Source organism: Pseudorca crassidens, chromosome 5 (genome assembly GCF_039906515.1).
Source record: "Pseudorca crassidens isolate mPseCra1 chromosome 5, mPseCra1.hap1, whole genome shotgun sequence".
Taxonomy (NCBI): domain Eukaryota; kingdom Metazoa; phylum Chordata; class Mammalia; order Artiodactyla; family Delphinidae; genus Pseudorca; species Pseudorca crassidens.
The window spans coordinates 141,961,775-141,981,234 of record NC_090300.1 but is presented as its reverse complement, the minus strand read 5'-3'; the positions used below and the strand labels follow the sequence as shown (position 1 = coordinate 141,981,234).

General features: G+C 43.3%; 1 protein-coding gene across 1 annotated transcript in view; it reads left to right on the top strand.

The window, feature by feature from the left end:
* Nucleotides 1-664: 664 nt before the first annotated feature.
* The window catches only part of KCNJ6 (potassium inwardly rectifying channel subfamily J member 6), a 285,124-nt gene continuing 266,328 nt past the window's right edge, over nt 665-19,460 (top strand). Inside the window, exon 1 of the mRNA XM_067739491.1 lies at nt 665-1,204. The gene's annotated coding sequence lies outside the window, so the exon portion shown is untranslated. The remainder of the gene's footprint in view (nt 1,205-19,460) is intronic.

Genomic DNA, 19,460 nt, shown 5'->3' with positions numbered 1-19,460 from the left:
GGACCGGGGCCCAGCTGCCGTGGTCAGGACGCAATGTATGCAGCAGCCTGCTGGTCTCCGGCGGTGCAAGCTTTGGGGCGCGGCCCCTGGGCTCCCACGCAGCCCGCTCCCTGCGCCCCCTGCCGGCCACGTGGACAGTGCGCGCTCCGGCTTCCGCGCCCCAAGCTGACTCTCCATTTCAGCCCAGAGGGAGACAGGGACAAGAGTCTCTTTCTCCTGATGTCACAAAACATTAAAGAAAGAGCCCCCTCCAACCAGCAGTCAAAAACTGATCCCCGAGCTTCGGCTTTCCTGCTTTCCAGGCTTTTCTTCGAGAATAACTTAGTGACCTGGGGGGGAATGATGGGAACCCGAGGCTAACCCTAAAATCATCCCCAGGCATCGAGAGCCCCACATTTTCCAGGCTTGTATTGGAGGGGTGGGGCTTGACTCGGTTGTTTCCGCATTGGCTCGGATTTGGGGGCGGGGGGGGCGTCGTAGTGTCCCCGCCCAAGCTGGGCGATCCAACGCGACACTGATGCTGAAAATGGGAGGTGGGTGGGCGCCTCCGGGTCTCCAGCTCCATCCCTCCGGGTCCCCGCCCACGGCCTCTACGGAACAGGCTGCGTGGCAGCTTTTCTCCAGCACGCGGCGCTGCGCTCGCTTTTATCTCCGGAGCCGCGTCTGTTCGTGCGCTGACAGCCGGGCTCAGCCAGTCGCCAGGAATTGAGTAGCGTTCTTTGAATCTGCGGCTTTCATGACGTCTCCCTGCGTGGTCCATCACTTTTCTCCTAGCCGGGGATTTTTTTTTTCCGCCACTCTAGCCTTTTCCCCCTTCCCTCCACCCGTTCTCCCTCCCCCGCCCCTGCCCGAACGCACACCCCTCCGCCCCTCCGTTGGCCTCCGCGCCCAGCCCTCCTCTCCACTCTCGGCCAGAGGGAGCCAGTTTGAAGACGGCCGCACCTGGCCGGAGAGGTTGGGCGGGCGGAGGGGTGGGATCCGCGGGACCCGGGAAGATAGACCCAGACCTGGATGCACCGCGAGAATGGAGTCTCCTAAAGCCTCCCGGGGCTGATGTAAAATTTGACCATCTGATTCCAGTTTTCCTTCCCTTTTCTTTTTTTATTTCCTCCCCTCGCCATCCATCGTGTAGTGAATTATTAAACCTTGCTCCGTTCCAAGAGGGGAGATCATGATTGAATGAAGCCACCAAGTCCGCAGCAAGGTAAGCGGTGCGCTGAGTTGCTCGAAGGCAAGAAGCTGGCATCAATCTGGGCAAGAGGTTCTGTGCCCTCGGGTCCCCAACTCCCCTTCCCCAGTTTCCGCCGCTGCATGCATCTCCACTCTGATGAGAAACAGGATGCCCAAGTCAAGGGAAAGGCGAGGGAGAAGCAGGTTACATAACAGAAGGGAAATCTGTTTCATACGGTTCTCATTAGCAACTGAAAACTCGCAAGGGGGGCGGGGAGAGGAGGGGGTCTGCATGCCCAGGGCCCGGAGAGACCCAGTCAGTTATTACAGACATCATTTCAACATCCGTTGGCAAAGATGAAATGCACGGATTAACTGGCAGGGGTGGCTTTCTATGTAGTCATTTACAGTTGGGAAAAGCCCATTGTCTTTGTGGAAAGCTGTATCCTTGTTCTTCTTTGCGTATAGGAGCAGAAGAGAGAGAGGAAGGAAGAGAGAGAGGGAGAGAGAGAGAAAGAGAGATAGGGAGAGAGAGAGAGAGAAAAAGGGAGAGAGAAACATGAGGAGGAAAAGGAAAAGTGAGGGCTGGGGAGAAACAAGCAGAGAATGGGAAACAATAACTCCTAACTGTTCTCTATCAATATAGCCAGAGATGTGATATGATGACTACCAACAGTGAATAGGAAGCTCTCCCTAGAAGTAAACTGAATTATTTTGTAATTGGAAGAGAAAAAAACAAACAAACAACAACAACAACAAAAACCCTTCAGATGAAATGAGATGTTTACTGCATTTAGGGGGCTGGATGAATTCACTGGCTTGCTTCCTCCTGGGTATATTTTCATTTGCATCAAGACATTAAGCTTGGATGAGTTTTTAACAGAAATAACATTTGTATTTCCCAAACCCAGTAAAACCTTGGGTTAATCCACAGGTATATCTCTTGTACCGGGTTCAGTAGGGAGAGACTCTTAGGGAGGAAACATATCTTGATAGAAACAGCCACAGTAATGGGGTGAGATTAGTGGAGAAATAAAATACCAGCATTTTCCAAAGAATCCCGCCTCCACTCCCAAAAAAAGGGAGGGGAGGGGGGACTCCAGTACTTAGGAGTTGGAGATTTATTATACATTTACAGTGTCTCCTGCCTGCTTTTACCCAAAGTCTGATGATCCAAGGAGCCACCACAGAACCGGGTGTAATGCCACATTCCAGCTAGCACCATTCCCTGCCTACCTTTCTTCTGAAAAACGGAGAAGAGGGATGCCCAGGAGCTGCTTAGAAAGAAGAAGGGGCTTTGCTACAGTCAGGGCTGAGCTAACTAAGCTTCGCCCATTTTGCCTGGAGAAAAAGAGAAAGAGCTCAAGTCTCCATGGCGACCCAGGTGGGAGGGGAGAAGGCAGCTCCAGTTACAAATAAACGTTGTACAAAACTTTCCCAGATCCAAGCAAAGAAATAAGGGAGCTGCGTCCCCTGCGGAGGGTCCCAGAGCATAGGCTTTGCCCAGATTCCTGCCGGCGACCGGCGAGGGGGTGCCTAGGACTGGCCAGTCCCCATCAGACCTCCCAAAGTTGCCCAGGAACTGCTGAGATTGTTGGACAGCGGGTTTCGGATTCAGCACCAAGGCCAGAGCACAGGCGCCCGCATTCCCACCCCGGATGGCTACCCCAGCGAACACTATTAAGTTCCTTTGGTCGCGGGAATTCAATCGCTTTCTATAAAGGAACGATTCCCTTGCCAGTGCAGAATCTGGATATATGATTATGCACGGAATTGCGTGGGACAGAGAAGCTTGCAAATCACCCATTTCACGCATGGCGGTGCATCACAATAGCTATTCAAAGTCAAGAACATTGAAACCGCAAACGATCCGAGCTGAACTGAGAATGGGGAAAATCCCATCCTCCGGGGAGAAAAGGAACACACACACACACACACACACACACACACACACACACACACACACACGCAGGCACGCACGCACGCCACGGATCAGTCCCTGATGAGAGTTGTCTAGTTTCAACCGAGCCCCTTTGGCTTCAAAAGCGTTCATTCATTCCTCACCCTCTCGCTCTCCTCTCTAACTTTTTGTCGGGCTTAGAAGGCAGAAAGGCGCTGTGGGAGAACTGTGGTCAGCGAGATACCGGCCAATCAACTCCTGTCTAAGGGTCCTGAGACCCAGGAGGGTGGAGAAATAGTTTACTCTTAGTCCAGGCCTGACAGACTTCTTAGCAGAGCTGGTGAGCTCCAGGAAAGGGAAAAGGGTGTGTTTGTGAGATCAGTGACTAACTTCAAGTCAGCATGTGAACAGAGCGACTACATTTCCAAGGTCGCAGGCATAGTAAACAGAGGAGGAGTTACTTTTCCTGATAGAAACAAGGAAGAAACTGTGCAAGAGGGGCCGATTTACTATCATTCCAGTTCCATTTCAACATTCCTACAGGGGAAACAGGTAAGTTCCTCACGCCATTCTGTCTTCACCTTAGGCAAGACTGGTCTGTGCCGCGCCCTCCTCTTCTTTGGTACCAGCTCCTCACACACCCCCTCCCCTGGACTGATACTGATGAGGAAAAATAGTAGAGGAAGGTGGAAGTCACATTTTGAAAGAGGAAGCTTTAAAAGGGGGCATCCAGGTGTTAGAAGGCACAGTTTGAATTACAGAGCCGAGGTACGGTTTGGCAACGGGATGGAAATACTGATAAAGACTCTACAGTACCCCTGGCTGCCATTCTCTTTTGAGGATGCCATTATGCATGTGTGGTCTTGAGCTAGTTCTGGTTTGTTGTTTATGAAGGTAAATGATATGTATCCTGGTTTTCCTTGTTGGGTATTTCATTCCTTTCTAAAGATGATGCATGCAGAGCACTCAGGACTTGGATAAAGCTGTGTGTTTATACCTTCCGGTATTTTTTCTTCCCCTGTGATCACTAGTGAAGGCAGAAGCAATCTATTCTAAATCTGGGCAAAGGGTGAAATATTACACTACATTTACCTTTTGGTTCCTGATGGACATGGACACGTTTGTCTATCATTTAATTTATAAGAGTAGACAGAAGTGATGTATGGAGTATTATTAGGACTTAAACAAGACAGTTTACCCTGCCTTTGCTGCATCTGATCTTATCAGCAGAAGGAAAGTAGACATTACTTATGAAGATAAATCCAGACAAGAATATGGATTATTAGATAAACAAAGTAGTGTATTTGTGAGTTCTAAAGTTCAATTTCTCTCATGAATTAAAAAAAAAAAGACGAGAATGAAATTGCTCAATCAATTATCTTTAGTTCTGGTAGATTCCATGTTCATGTATTCAGTGCTAATTTACCAAACTATGGTTTGCTTTCTTCCTGGGTGGCTAATTGCTGAGCAAAGTGTCATTATGTCCTGATGACAGTGAATAGCATACTCCAGAATAATTGGTTTACCCATTTCAAGTAGGATTTGTTAAGGAGAGCAACTTAATTTTATTCCTGCATACCTGGAGCCATTTTGTAATTTTTTAAAATATAATTTTGATACCTCACCCTGGTATTTCCTAAACATCAGTAAATATATGCACTTGTATGACCCAGGTCTTCATTTAATACACAGGACTGGTATAGGCTGTTTCCTTTGAGTATATAAAAATTCTTCAGTTCACTCTCATATTCCTCCCTATCTTCTCACAAACTATCCTTACTTTACAGGATAAAAAGAAAATAAAACATGAAAATAGCTGTTTAATAAGGAATAGAAAAAATGTGTTGGATATTAAAAATAAGTAAATATAAGGGCGGAGGAAGGAATAAATTAGGAGTTTGGGATTAGCAAATACACACTACCATATATAAAATAGATACACAACAGGGGCCTACTGTATAGCACAGGGGACTATATTCAATATCTTGTAATAACCTATAATGGAAAAGAATCTGTAAAAGAATATACATATAGACATATATTCACATCCATATATATAAAACATATACATAACTGAATCACTTTGCTGTACACCTGAAACTAACACAACATTGTAAATTGACATTACTTCAATTATTTTTAAAAGAAAGTAAATACAGCCTTATGGAAGCTTAACCCCATTCACAGGTAGAAAATATTACTTTCTTCAAGGGTTGAATGTTGATAAAATGCATTTTCATGGAAACAAGACAAACCCTCTTTTTCAAAATGAGCAGGTAGGCAAGATAAAGCTTTTCTTTTTTTCACTATTCCTTAATCAAATGTTATGTAAGTACTATGTTGGTTAATAAGGGAAATGGACCAGAGAGAGTCAGAATAAGGGGAAGGAAGGGGGCTAGGGGAAAAGGCAGTTATTTATTTTTACCAGGTTTAAAGTCATGATACTTTTCAAAGCAAGGTAGTTTTTTTAGTTCATTGTATCAGCACTTTAAAATTCGTGGACTTGAAATGTTTAAATTCAACAAATTTGGGTTTGGCTTACTAAGATGGCATTTACTGTTTCTTTTATTTTTAATAATTTCATTTAAGTACCAAAAGAGAATGGTTCCATCTCGATTTTTATAAAATTATTAAATTTGGTAGTATCAATAAAAGAGGAATTGGTAAAGTTAAAAAATTATCAAGACACTTCTGTTGAATTAAGGTATTTTTCTTTAATTGTACTTCAAGTATTTAAAGAGATATAAAAATAAAATAAAGTCATTTGGGGGCTTCCCTGGTGGCTCAGTGGTTGAGAGTCCACCTGCCGATGCAGGGGACACGGGTTCGTGCCCCGGTCTGGGAAGATCCCTCATGCCGCGGAGCGGCTGGGCCCGTGAGCCACGGATGCTAAGCCTGCACATCCGGAGCCTGTGCTCCGCGACGGGAGAGGCCACGACGGTGAGAGGCCCGCGTACCGCAAAAAAAAAAAAAAAAAAAAAAAAGTCATTTGGGATAAAATACATTTTAAAATGTATTTAAAATAATTAGTCCTAGAAATAATCAGAATTCTGTAGAAAGAAGAGATCATGATAACTGAAGTTAGTGCCTGAATGATATTCTGACTCTCCTCTGACAAAGTATATAATATACCCATACTTGATAACATTTTACTAGCACTAATTAATAATACAACTTTACTTCCTTTCAATAAAGAAGGACAATGTCATCTTAAAAAGAATATTCTGTGTTCCCTAAACTATAGCCTTGATCTAACAATACCTGCTAATCAACTGTAGAGGCCCAATTATTTATTTATTACTGAATTGAATAGTTATTTCAACAAAACCTCAGAAGCTGATTTTGCTCAGTGCACAATGTTCAAGTGGCTATACTCAAATCTCTATTTTGTCCAGATGCAGTGAGACCATCAATCAACTTTCCTACTTACAATGTATGAAGTTAACCCCAAATTTTAATGAAATGGCTATTTATTTCATGTCTTTACAGATGAGTTCAGGCCAGATTAATCCCAGTAACCCCTTCAGTCTCCCATTTTATGTTTCCTGTTGATGGCTGTGCTTAGGACCAGGGACCGTATAGTACTGGTGGTTCTTTTAGTGGATAAATTTGGGGTACTATTCACCTCCAAACTCCCAGTCACAGAGATGTGATTACCAGTGTGAAAACTTTAAAAAATGAACCAGCCAGTGAATCTATAAGATCCACATCCTTGCCACCAATTTTTTCGTGGGGCACTACATCTAAACATTTTGTATGCGTTGTGAGAGACGAAGCTATGAGTTAAGTTTTAATCCCGGTGCTGTGGCAGTTTTCTCTTCAAACTCACAGGCATCACCTTTTTCCTACCCAGAATGAGAACAGACTTTTTTTTTTTCAATGGTGCTTTAAATTTTCATCATATCATCTGACAGGAACGTGTGCAAGTGTGACAATGTGCCTGGCAGGTGTTGTTTGGTGATGAAGAGCACAGGCTCTGGTGTCTAACTAACTGCATTTGCATCAAGTTCTAGATGTATCCATCAGCTTTTAGTAGGTTTGGTGCAGTAACAGCCATTACAACCTCTCAGTTGCCTATAAAGCAAAGGTTTATTTCTCCCTCAAGCTACGTGCCGTTGCTGGTCAGCGTGACTGCCCTTAAGTGTCTTCTTCACACTGGAATCCAGACTGAAGGACCAGTCTGACCTGGGACTTTCCATTCCAGTATCAGAGGGAAAAGAAGAATGCCAAATTAAGCAATGGCTTTTAAAAGTCCTGCTAAGATATGACATAAGTTATCCACTCACATTCCGTTGACCCAAAACAAGTCACTTGTTACACCAATGCCAATGGTCAATGACATGTATATTTCTCCCAGAGTGGGGCACTGCAAGTCACATAACAATAGGTGGAGACATATAATCTTCCTACAGAGAAAGAAGTGAATAACTGGGGATGATGATACAATCCACGACACTAATTGGGTGACCTTGCTCAACTTCAAGTTCTTGGTTTGCCTATCTGTAAAATGAAAATAATAATAATGTCTACTCCGGAGATGTTATGAGGATTAATGTGATAATGAGGTTCTTAGCACGATGTCCAGCACAAAGTTGGCACTTTATAAATAGTAGATGCTATTATTTATTTGTTATAATGTGTCATTAAGTTTGGTCCTCAATGAGGCTATGTGAACTCTATTAATTAGGTAGCTGATGCAACAGAAAATCCCTACATTTCAGCAGTTTAGCAAAACAGAAGATTATTTTTCATCCCTATAAGTCTACTTGGCTGATGCCATACCAGCACCCAGGCTGATGTACACTTATTCATCTTAACATCTGGCTTCCATGATCTCCTTAGAGTTGATATGCAGTTGGCAGATAGGGTAAGAGGGAGTAGATGATCATGCAGGAGATTTTCAGTGATACAAGCCTGGAAGTAATTATATCAATCTTGCCCATATTCTATGGCCACACCTAACTGCAAGGGTAGCTGGAGATTGTAGCTTAGCTCTATGCCCAGGAGGAAGGCAAACTGGTAGGGTGAACACACTTGAGTCTTTGGCATATATACCCAATGTTAAGCATGCAAATTTGACTACTTTAATATAAATGTCTGGCGTCAAAGAAATACAGTTAGTGTGGGTCAGCAATAGAGTGGGGCAAAGCAAATGATTTGTCCCAATGGTGAAAAGATCCCCAGTTGGACTAGTATTTTGTTGAGCTCTTGAATCATTCTCCAGTGGTGTATTTTTTTTTTTTTTCTGCGGTACGCGGGCCTCTCACTATTGTGGCCTCTCCTGTTGTGGAGCACAGGCTCCGGACACGCAGGCTCAGTGGCCATGGCTCACGGGCCCAGCCGCTCCGCGGCATGTGGGATCTTTCCAGACCGGGGCACGAACCCGTGTCCCCTGCGTCGGCAGGCAGACTCTCAACCACTGCGCCACCAGGGAAGCCCCCAGTGGTGTATTTTTTTAAATAAGTTAGTTGGGAACCTTTTGACTTTAGGAGTAGGCATATGTGATGCCTACGAAAGAGATGCAAATCTATATTGTTTGACTTCTGGTAGCTGAACCATTAAAGTAGACACAAAGAAGAGCTGACTTCACAACCCAAGCTTGGGAGCAAGTTTCCAATCCTGACAATTACACCCACATTGTGTCTAAGAAGGCTGAAGCATTAGATGCTGTCTTCCAGTATCTAGTACTTGCTGTTGACTAGCAGTTTGCATTTTGTTTTGAATAGCATATAAGTTAGACACATGCTCTAAGTTTAGGTTAAATTAATCTAACAGTAGTCAAGTGTTCTTTTGAAAATAGACCATGTAATTTGGAAGTAGTCTTTGAGAACTCCTGACTGCCTCGAGGAGAGCAGGTACCCTTGGAAACTAAAATCTATACCTTTTCATTAGAAGGGAGAGATCAGCCTTAATGCCAAATATACATTTAGAAAAGAGAAATGTCAGGAGGAGATATATGAGAAAGCTATGAGAGAAAGAGCCAGAAGAAATGTAGTGGTGATCCATAATGCTTCCAGCCTCTTATGTCATTCCACTCCTCCAACTTAGGTGCCAAAGCCCTGGCCCATTCATGCAGGGCCCAAGGTTGCCAGCCTGAAACAGTGAACACCTACCACTAATGTGTGTTCATCCTTCCATGGTGCAGTTATACTGGATTAGAGACCCCTTGAACACTTGAAATATCTTGCCATTCCAAAGTGAATAACATCTCATAGTGGAGCTTCTGTTTAATGAAGAGAGTGTTTTTGAAGAGAGGGTGTATTTCACTGCCACATCCTGACATTTCAACCTAGAAGGGATATAACTCAACTCAGTCTCATGCAGAAGGGAGCAATTAGGATAGTAGGTAAGTCCAAACCATGTAGTATAAGAGGTAGATGAAGGAATTGAGGTTATTTACCCTAGAGAATTCTTGACAGGAGGGAAAGACCATTGTTTTCAGGTGTCTTAATATTTGAAGATGAAGGATAGATTAGAATTGTTCTGATGGACTCTAAGGGATACAACTAGGACCTAGTGGTAGAAGTTACAAAGTGACACATTTCTGTTTCATATAAGAAAGAATGTTCTGTAGTCAGAGCTGGGCAGGGCTTATATGATCTGTCCTCTTCATTTGCATAGCTCTGAATTCCCCATCACTGGAAGGCACAAAGAAGTTGGAGGAGCTAAGAAATGGGGCTGAAGTGCATGTGTTTTAAAGTCTCTACAAACACAAAGAGCTTCCAAGTCCTAAGAGGGCAGTGATGACCTACAGTTTAAGCCAACAAATCAGACTGGACCTCTGTGAGTAGGCTATGATGGACTGAGGTCATCATTTTATGAGGGAACCATCATTTCTCTATGAGAGAAATGAGTCATATTTCACCAAAATGACACCTCAGTCCATATACAAAATGTGTGGTCAGTGAGAGCAGGTCTGGAATGCAGGGACCACATGACCAGGCTGCATCTACAGGATTCATCACTCAAGGAAAACACTTACCCTGCTGCTTTATGTTGTCCATACCTCGCTATCTTCCATCAATAGATAGGGCATGAAATACCCCTTTGGAGGTTTCTCATGGCACCCTGAACCTTCTTATTTGTAAAAAGCCCCAAGTTGCTTTCAGAGTCAGGACTCCATGACATATCAGCCAGAGTACATTTCAGATTTGCAGATATTTCTTTTGTGCAGTATATGGTGTGAATAAGATAAAATTCCTACTCTTAAGGAATCCAATTTCAATACTAGCAAAGAAGGAATGGACCCCTTCCTTTTCAGCTGTATCCTGAAGACTCACCAGTGAATACCCTAAATATATATTCACCCTCCCGGGGTGACCAGACCCATTGTAGTGAGGCATATACAGAGAGAGGACACAAAGAGAGAAGCAAATAGAGAATCTGTTATAGATGTGCTGTCATAAAAGGGATTCCTTCATTGAGGAGACTGAATTAGGTGGCCCTCTGTCTCATCAGCAGCTAAGGAGTGTTAAGCCCCAAGCCAGCCCCTCTCATGCCTCCTTGCTGGCCACAGGCGGATCTCTGTGAGCAGAAGGAAGCATCAGAGCTCACAGAAGTCAGCTTAGGTCAATGGTTCCCAAACTGTGTCCCTGAACCAGTAGCAATGGTATCACAAGGGCAACTGGTTAAAAAGGCTAATTCTCAAGCCTACCCCAGACCCACTAAATCAGAAACTCTGGGGATGGAGCAACCCATCTGCATATCTCCTCCAGGAATTGATGCACACGAAATTTTGGGAACGACTGGCTTAGGTTCTTCTCAAATGCAGCCCCTCTAGTAGGCTTCTTCCTGTAGTGAAGACCTCCAAGTGTCTGCTCACTTGAGAGCCATGCAAAGTCACAGCTGGAGATGGAATGCCTGTCTTTATCTTCTACTGCATGTGCAGATCTAACCTGGTCTCAATGCCCAGGGGAAAAAGACAAAAACAAAAGGCTTTTGTTCCAACAGATAAAACATGCACAATCGTACTAAGTGGGGAAAAGTATGGCAAGTAAGGGCTTCTCTCTTGCTCTCTTCATGTAAATAAACTGCTTAGTCTTTTGGAATTCCAGATAATCCATCCAGAAGGTTTTTAGTTCTTATTTTAAATTAATAGTCTCATCTATTATCCTTTAAATAAAAGACGCTATCAGAAAATAAGAATGGTGTACTCTGGAGAAAAGCCACATTACAAGAATTGAATAACGGGCTTATCGTGGCAAACCTTCATGCAACCAAGTGAAGAATAATTATAGTTATATAACATTCACTTTTGTTTAAAACATCTCTTGACCATCAGCACATTTCCAGAAATTGACCTTTAATAGCTACCCCCCGTATCAGCATAGCTTCTTGAACCAGTCAGTCAACAAGTCTTTAAGAGTAACTGCTATATAAAGAAGACAAAGGAGGAAAAAGTAAAAGCATCCTCATTTCAGCCTTCAGAGGCATTAGACTTTACGAAAATAAGAATATCAGTGAAACAATAATGCACAGGACAAAGAAGCATAGCATTAAACAAGAAAGTGCTAGGCTTTGAGTAAAGAAGGGGGATGTTAAAAAGGGCTAGTGTCAGTAGGAAACATCAAAGCATATGGTGGAAGGTAAAGGAATCTTGGAAGAAGTAGGGTTTTGATGGGGAAATGGGGAAGAGAGTGCTTTTCAAATGAGAAATCAGTCTGCATGGAGGGGGCATTGGCAATGAAGATAGGTCAGGCAGGGGTATTGGTGTACCTCACCATGGAGAAAATGGAGTCCAGGCATCAGTATGGAATTTGAGTCTTCAATCTCAAGTAATGGCTTTGGTTGGGGGCAAAGGAGAGGATACACAGATTTTATTCTGCCATTTTAATCTGGCAGCCTTGGGCAAGGCAGACTTGGAAGAGAGGAAAAACTGGGATCAGGAGATAGCCAGACCTTGATAGGAAGGGAAGAAGACCTAAGTATGCTCAGAGTTGTAAACCAGCAACAGAAAAATGGTCCCATTTGAGTGCCTTCATTAGTACTGGAATTAGATCTCGTGAGCGGAGAGACCAGGCTGAGGTAGATCCAGCCCAAAGAAAGCTCCAACGTCGTGTGCTCCGTGAGCACGAGGGATTGCACGTGGCCGCTGTCCAGGTGTGGAGTGTTGAGGTCATTCCAGTGAATAAATAACACGACTGGGAAGGAGGCTGAGCGAGGGCTGCCGTTAGAGCTGAGGTTAGGGTTGTGGCTCGATGGTTCATCCTCACCTTCACGTGCAAACACTGGGCTGCAGCATTCCAAAATGTGTCTTTGGGGATTTGTTGTTCCTGAGCCACCACAGGGACAAGTATGTGCAGGGTTATGAATGGGAGATTTGTTAATCCTGCAGGCGGTGGGACCGTGTTATTTTGTGATGCAGAGCAGAGAGAAGAAAGAACTCCTTTAGCTCCTTTCTTGTTTGCAAAACCAGTGCTGCTTGAGATTCATCTCATAGTCATCCCTACTCATGTATGTCGGACTCCTACTTTTTCTCTGCCCGTGGAGTAAAACTCACTGAAGACTTTATGGAAGTCACTGGGGATTTAGTCTCGCTCTGAACAGCATGAATGGAGCCCCCAGGAAACATGGAGCTTTAGGATATATCCTACCAGTGCCTGCCACTAACCCAGGGCTCCCACTGAGCTGTCACCAAAGAGTAAATATAAAATGGACCCACCATCATCTGGAATAACCTAAATGGCATGGTCCCCTTTGGCACAATGAGAGGCATGGGTCAGATCCACCACTGCAAAATGAGTAAAGATATTTTTTTACAAGACCTCAAAATAATAAAAATAGTGAACTAAAATATGTTTCTTTCAGTGAATTTTATTTTTCAGGGAAATAGTTTATTTGGTCTACACTCTGGAGATAAGAGTCTTGATCCTCCGTTCCTGTTGTTTGCAGAAGTGGAGTTTATTTTAAATTAGCAATGCTGAATCTTTTGTGAGATTTGGCTTTCATGGGGAGAACAAAAAGTTATGTTGGGCACTGGGTAATAAGGGCGATTATGTGGCATTCTCAGATCAGAAAGAATAAATCCCCTGAAAATTCCTGGTTATAAATAATCATCTGATCTTCAAAACAATACCAAAGTCATCCACAATAGCCCTCCCTTAAAGTGTGTAGATCCTGGATTTTAGAGCAACTCGTAGAGAAAAATGACATTGTGGTGACACACAAAACTAGTCTGGGAGAGGAAAATTTCATTAAAATCCACCAATCATTTTCAAATAAACCTCTAATTTCTGTTATTTATTTAATAATATTTTCTTAAAGAAAGTAATTGTTAAACTATACGAACCTTGTTTTTGTTACCCCAACCAATCCAAAGTGTGTCTTTTTGTGGCAAAAGAAGTGTCAGAATGCTGTTAGCACTGAGATTGGAGCCTGGGTGTCCTTGGGAGAAATTGTAATCCTCGTTTGACTGCTCAAGCTCTTGCAATATGCAAGTATTGTTCTAGTTTATTCCTTTACTCATGTAAGGAATCTGGACTCAAGTTATTTCTTTCCCTGTTAAGTTTCCAGATGAGCTGTTGGTATTGCTAGAATAATAAACCCTGGAAACATGAGGTCGGCGAGCAGGGCAGTCACTTAAGTGACAAACCCTCCATTCCATCCTGGCTTCTTCCCATGCCCAGTTCCAGACATAGAGGAACTGGTTGAATCATGTGTGCCTCGGATTCTAACCACAAAACAGATCACTCTGTGCACTTAGAGCATCCCCAAATTTCATAAATGTTCAATTACATGAGAAAAGACAAGAGAAATCCCGTTCAGTTGGCAAAGAAAGCAAAACTGCCAACGAGGGCCTTGAAGCCCTGAGCACAAGAGAAGGAATCTCAGGCAGTGGGAGGGGGAATGAGCAGTGGTTTCTAATAAGCAGAGAGAGAAAATGGGCCTGAGATCTATGCAAGGTGGGCTTGCTGGAGCCAGAGGTTCTGACACCCTAAAAATGCTTTAAAAGGAAAGGATGGAAATTTCTGTGCTGGCATCTGAGAAATCAAAATGATAAACGAGGCAACGTCTTAAGTGCAGTGTCCAGGTCACTAAATTTAAGATGTCAATTAGAGTATATTGGAAGATACCACCGAAATTCAAAGTTGTGCTCTCATGCTTGAGCCTTCTCCTCTCACCGTGGGTACCATTCTATGGGTACCGTTCCATGGCCACTGTTCTGTGAGCACTGTTCTGTGGGCCTTGTCCTGCAGCCACTTCATGGGCTGCTGCGTACCTGCATGCTCTACTGCTCTGCCAGGCTCGAACCTCCTTGCCAACGAGGGCTAGACTTAGACATCACTGCACCCCCTCTGTGTTTCTCCCTAAGAGTTTCATGGAAGAGCAATTCAATATGTGGTATTTGAATAACATTTCTATGATGCCTAAAGTTTTCTGATTCCAATAGACAGATTAGAAACTGTTAAAACTATTTAAAAATAGCTCTCCTCGGAAGATGAATACAGCTTGTGTCAGTCCATGTAGTCAGATTGTAGCCATCTCCAAAAGTTCAGTAAAGACCACCCAAACAAGAAATAAAACACCCAAATTTTGTATACAGAGGCCAGAGGGGAGACATAAGAGGGAAAGATCTTCTTCCTCCCTTAGTAACTTGTACGTCTGTTTTGGATGTCCCTCAAACACAGTATGTGAATGACGAGGAAAAGGGATGAGTGTGGGTTTCAGATGAGACAAGGTGAGTAACACTCTCACTTCTCTCAGCCATATAAAAGTCGAAGCTCAGTCATTTCCAGGTCATTGGTTTCTGACATGTCTGTGCTGGTCTAAGCGCTGTTAACCATAACACACTTCCTTTCAAGAAGCCTGAGAGATTGGCGTTAACGTTGAGGCATGCGGTTTATAGAATGAGCTTTGACAGACACCAAGCTCTGTTAGATGAGTTATTGAACTTCTTTCTCTGTCAGGTTTCCCAGCTATAGAGTAGGGATAATTCAGGGAAATAAACTCAATAGATTAGTGAGCTATTTTTCCCATACCTTGCTTCTAAGAGGGTATGGAAAATTAAAATGAGCAATTTAATGATTTTACACTTTTTTTAAATGCCAAGTGAATATGTTCAGGAGGGAGATGCTACTCACAGCTTCATTATAGGCCTCTGAAGGTGAAATAAGTTTATGGGTAGGATGATGCCCCAGATACACTGTGGGAACCCACATCATCAAAGACTGAACTGTGCCCAGCCTTGCACAGTCACCAACACAGGGAAGTGAGCTCATGGGCTAGAAAGATGTTTAACAACTGAATTTGAAATCCTAGGAACCATCAGTTGAAATTCTCTTTATTCCTGGGTGGAAGAGGTAATCCAGGTAATTCACTTAAACCAGACCATCCCCTTCCTGAAGCACTTTTAATCAACAAAGTTTTACGGCAAAGTCAATACTGAATCTTGTGAGTACAAATGAGTTTCAAAATGTATATAAGCTTATATGTGGATCAGGAAAGCTCTTCACATTTGTACCTGTATAACCGTATAACCTGTATAACAATTTTTTGTGTGGTTTCCATAGAGGTGGCACTTTTTGGCACTACCCTGGTGAAACTTCTACCGATGGAAGTATAGAGAAATTGTATGTTGGGTGTGGCCAGACTTCTGGAAACCAAACTTCTCTTTCCCTGAGATAACACTCACCTTTAAAGTAACTGGACAATTTTAACTCTCCCATTGTTTGAACATTTCTACAAAGCCAGGAATGTTTATAGCTAATTCCGAAAACTAAACAAATTTTGAGAGTAATGAAACCTGTGCTCAGACAGCTTGACTAAAGATAATAAAATACAGTCAATTTATTTTACCTGGGCATTTCTCCCTTATTCATTGTACCAGTAAGTTACATTCAATGTAGAAAACTGTAAAGATTCAAATAAGCTTAAAAAAAAAGTCAGGAAAGCAGCAAGCAGGAAGGAAGGGAGAAAGGAGAAAGAAAAGAGGGAACGAAGTAGCATGTACAGTAAATATATGAGTTTATTTATGTTTGTAACTCAAACCGGATCACTGTTTTTAGTATACACTATTTTGCTGTGCTCTTTTCTTACCTGATGATACATCATCAGCTTCTTCCCAAGTCAGTAACTAGGAGCAGATTGTAGATGTCTTTGACCTTACTCCCTTCTGCTGTGGGACTCAGTCCCTGCACTCTAACCACCTTGCCGACGGCCCACCCGGCTATCCCTTTAACATGATCGGTAGTTGCCTGAGAACCAAGGGAGCTGATAATGTGCATCTTAATCTGAACTCAGGATAGGATGGAATGAGATCTTCCAATCAAGCAGTGAGGCGGGGAAAACAGGGGCAAATTCCTTCTTTCTCCACCTTTTGTTACATTCAGGCCTTTAATGGATTTGATGATGTCTACCACTTCGAGTGGGGAGGGCAATCTACTTTGCTGAGGCCACTGACTCAAATGTAAATCTCATCCCAAAACAACCCCCCAGACACACCCAGAAATAGCGTTTGATCTGGGCACCTCCTGGCACAGTCAAGTTGATGCATAAAATTAACCACTGCATTGGCACATCCTTAGCATCCCAAGCACTGCCCAGCACATAATAGGTACGCAATATTGTTGAATAAATATATAGTTGTGACGGCTACATTGTAAGTAATTCTAAAACTTATTTACTGTGAATTTTTTTTCATCTTTATTTTGGGCATTTGGGTTGTTTTCCTTTTTGTGTTGTCAACACTACTATTATAAGCATTTTTGTACACACCAGTTGAGAATGCCTCTTTAGCATAAATTATTAGAAATGTAATTGCTGGGTAAAAGGGTCCACATTTTTGGTTTAAAGCTCTTACAACATTCAACCAAATTGCCACCCAGAAAGGCTGCCCCTATTTACATTCTACCAGAGGTCCAGTCCACTGACCCACTGACCGCATAAGCAAGCGAGCCAGATGCAAGATCATTTAAAGAATTGGACCAGGTCTGTCTCAGCTGCCAGAACCTGCGACCCCTTGAGCCATTCGGCCACATGACTGGGCCAGTTAGAAAGAAGGAACTAACATCGGACATTGGGCAAACACTTTCCTAGGGTGGAACTCAGATGATTGATACAAATTTCAGAGATAATATCCCAATCATTAAGCCAACTGATCCTCACAAGAGCCCACCAAGGAATGGCACATGCTGTTGACCCGTTGGCAGATGGCGAACCAAACCCAAGTTCACACGGGTAGGTGATCACCACGATTTGTAGTCAGAGTCAGGATTCCAGGCCTCTGGCCTTGAACTCTTTCCCCCTTTGCTCTTTCAACAGCCAAGATCCACTCTTCAATCCACATTCACACTGGCCAGGAGTGTCCAAGATGGGTCCTTTAGAAGCGATTTTAAGAGATTCAGCAACACTGTAGTAGTATATTAACTTATTGAAATACTTTTATAATTTGTAGACTTGAGGGATGGGGAGAAAGGGGAGTTGGTGGGGAGAGAGGGAGAAAGAGAGAAGAACTATCCAGCTAGGGGCAGTTTCTTAGCAATAGCTTTTGTAGTCTACTTGGCCATAGTAGACTACCATGGCTCTGAGTTTTTCCCTCTGAGTTCATAAACTGTTATTAGTTTCACATGTGTAAGAATATCATTAAAGAGATGCCATGATTTCTGCTGACATTATACACAAAAGATAAAAATCCCTTCCTCCAGGGACTTCCCTGGCAGTCCAGTGGTTAGGACTCCAAACTTCCACTGTAGGGGGCAAGGGTTTGATCCCTGGCCCTGGGAACTGATTCTGCAAGCCGTGGGGCAGAGCCAAAAAAAAAAATCCCTTCCTCTTGCCCCCATCATTCCACTCCAACCCAGGAGCAAGTCAGCATAATATATCTCAGTAGATGGAGTCATGTCTCCCTTTATTAGCTGATATCCCCCTTAAAACCTAAGAAAAGTACATTCATTTGAGGGCTGAAGGTTTTTGCTTTTTAACAGAAGGAAAAAAATTTTTTACTATGTGAGATTTTTACCTGTCTTATTTTAAAACATTGAAAAATGCTTTCTTATCAAAACAGGATATTTAAAAGTTTTGTATGCATTTGAAACTTCAACTGAGAAATAGCGAAAAGATAACAATTGTCATCAACATCTGTAAATTATATGTAAGCTAATAGAAAAAGGAATCTCTTTCCCTGGCTATGTCTTTTATTTAAAAAAATACAATTTCATAGATATTTTAACAATTCAATTTCTCCAGTGTCTCTGATATCTAGTGACTTACCCACATTTACAGATGGTAAGACTGGGGCTTAGAAGGAAATATCTTCTCCATCCACAATGCCTTTCTAGAGCAAAAAAACAAAAAACAAAAACAGAAAAAAAACCTAGTAGCGCATTATTGACATTTTTTAAATTTAAAAGAAATGAAATCCACTGGGAACAGCTCTCAAAAGGCATTTTGCAGTGGCTGATCTGGAGTGGAATTTTCCATGACCAGTAAAGACTCTGGAGCAAATCTGATGACCATTCTAAGGAAAGACAACAGAACCAGGCTTGAATCAGCAGCCAAAGATACTCAAACAAGCGATGCTCTGGACAACCTTGGCCATCCAGCCACACAGATTCAACAGGTCTGTGGTGCGCGCACACACGCGTGCACGCGCGCGCGCACACACACACACACACACACACACACACACACACACGTACCACTTCAGAGCCTCCCAAATGATTTAAAAGGGCAGCCAGGGTGAAGAACCCACAACAGCCAGTGCACACAGCCCAGCATTCAAGGTTCACTCTATGATAATAATAGGAATCTTCCCTTAAACTTTCTCATGAGCTCCAGCACAGGAAGTGGTTTCCCATCTACAATCTCGTTTGATCGTCACTCCCTCAGCAAACAGGGATTGGGTCCTACTGGGTCCTAGGTGCTGCAGTACCACTCAAGGGCTTTTCCCACTAAGGGGTGGAGAGAATATGACAACTCTAGTGCTGGTGGGTGTGGGATCCCTGTCCCCGAGATGGGTGAGGGGCAGTTGTGAAAGACCTCTGATGGAGCCCAGCATTAGGAGGCAAGCTTTCCCCCGCGATGAACTCGGGAAATCGGAGGTGGCCGTGGGGAAGGACAGGGGCTTGGCGGGATGAGGGAGCCAGGGGAGAGGATTGAAGACGGGGTGAAGGGCCAAACCACAGGGACCCGGTGTGCCACCAGAAGCACCTTAGTTTTCATCCCAGAGGCAACTGAAAGCCAAAGCAAGATTTTAGGCAAGGCAGCGGAAGGGACAAATTTGCTTCTAGAAAAATGATACTTGTGTTTATCTAAAGGCAATATCAGCAGCAATACTTACTTTGTCAGTGAGACGGGCAATTGTGAGGAATAACAGAGCTTATTTTTAGATCCACCATTTCCTGGTGCCCCGAGCTGACCCCACTTCCGCCAAAACCACACCCTGAAGCCGTTT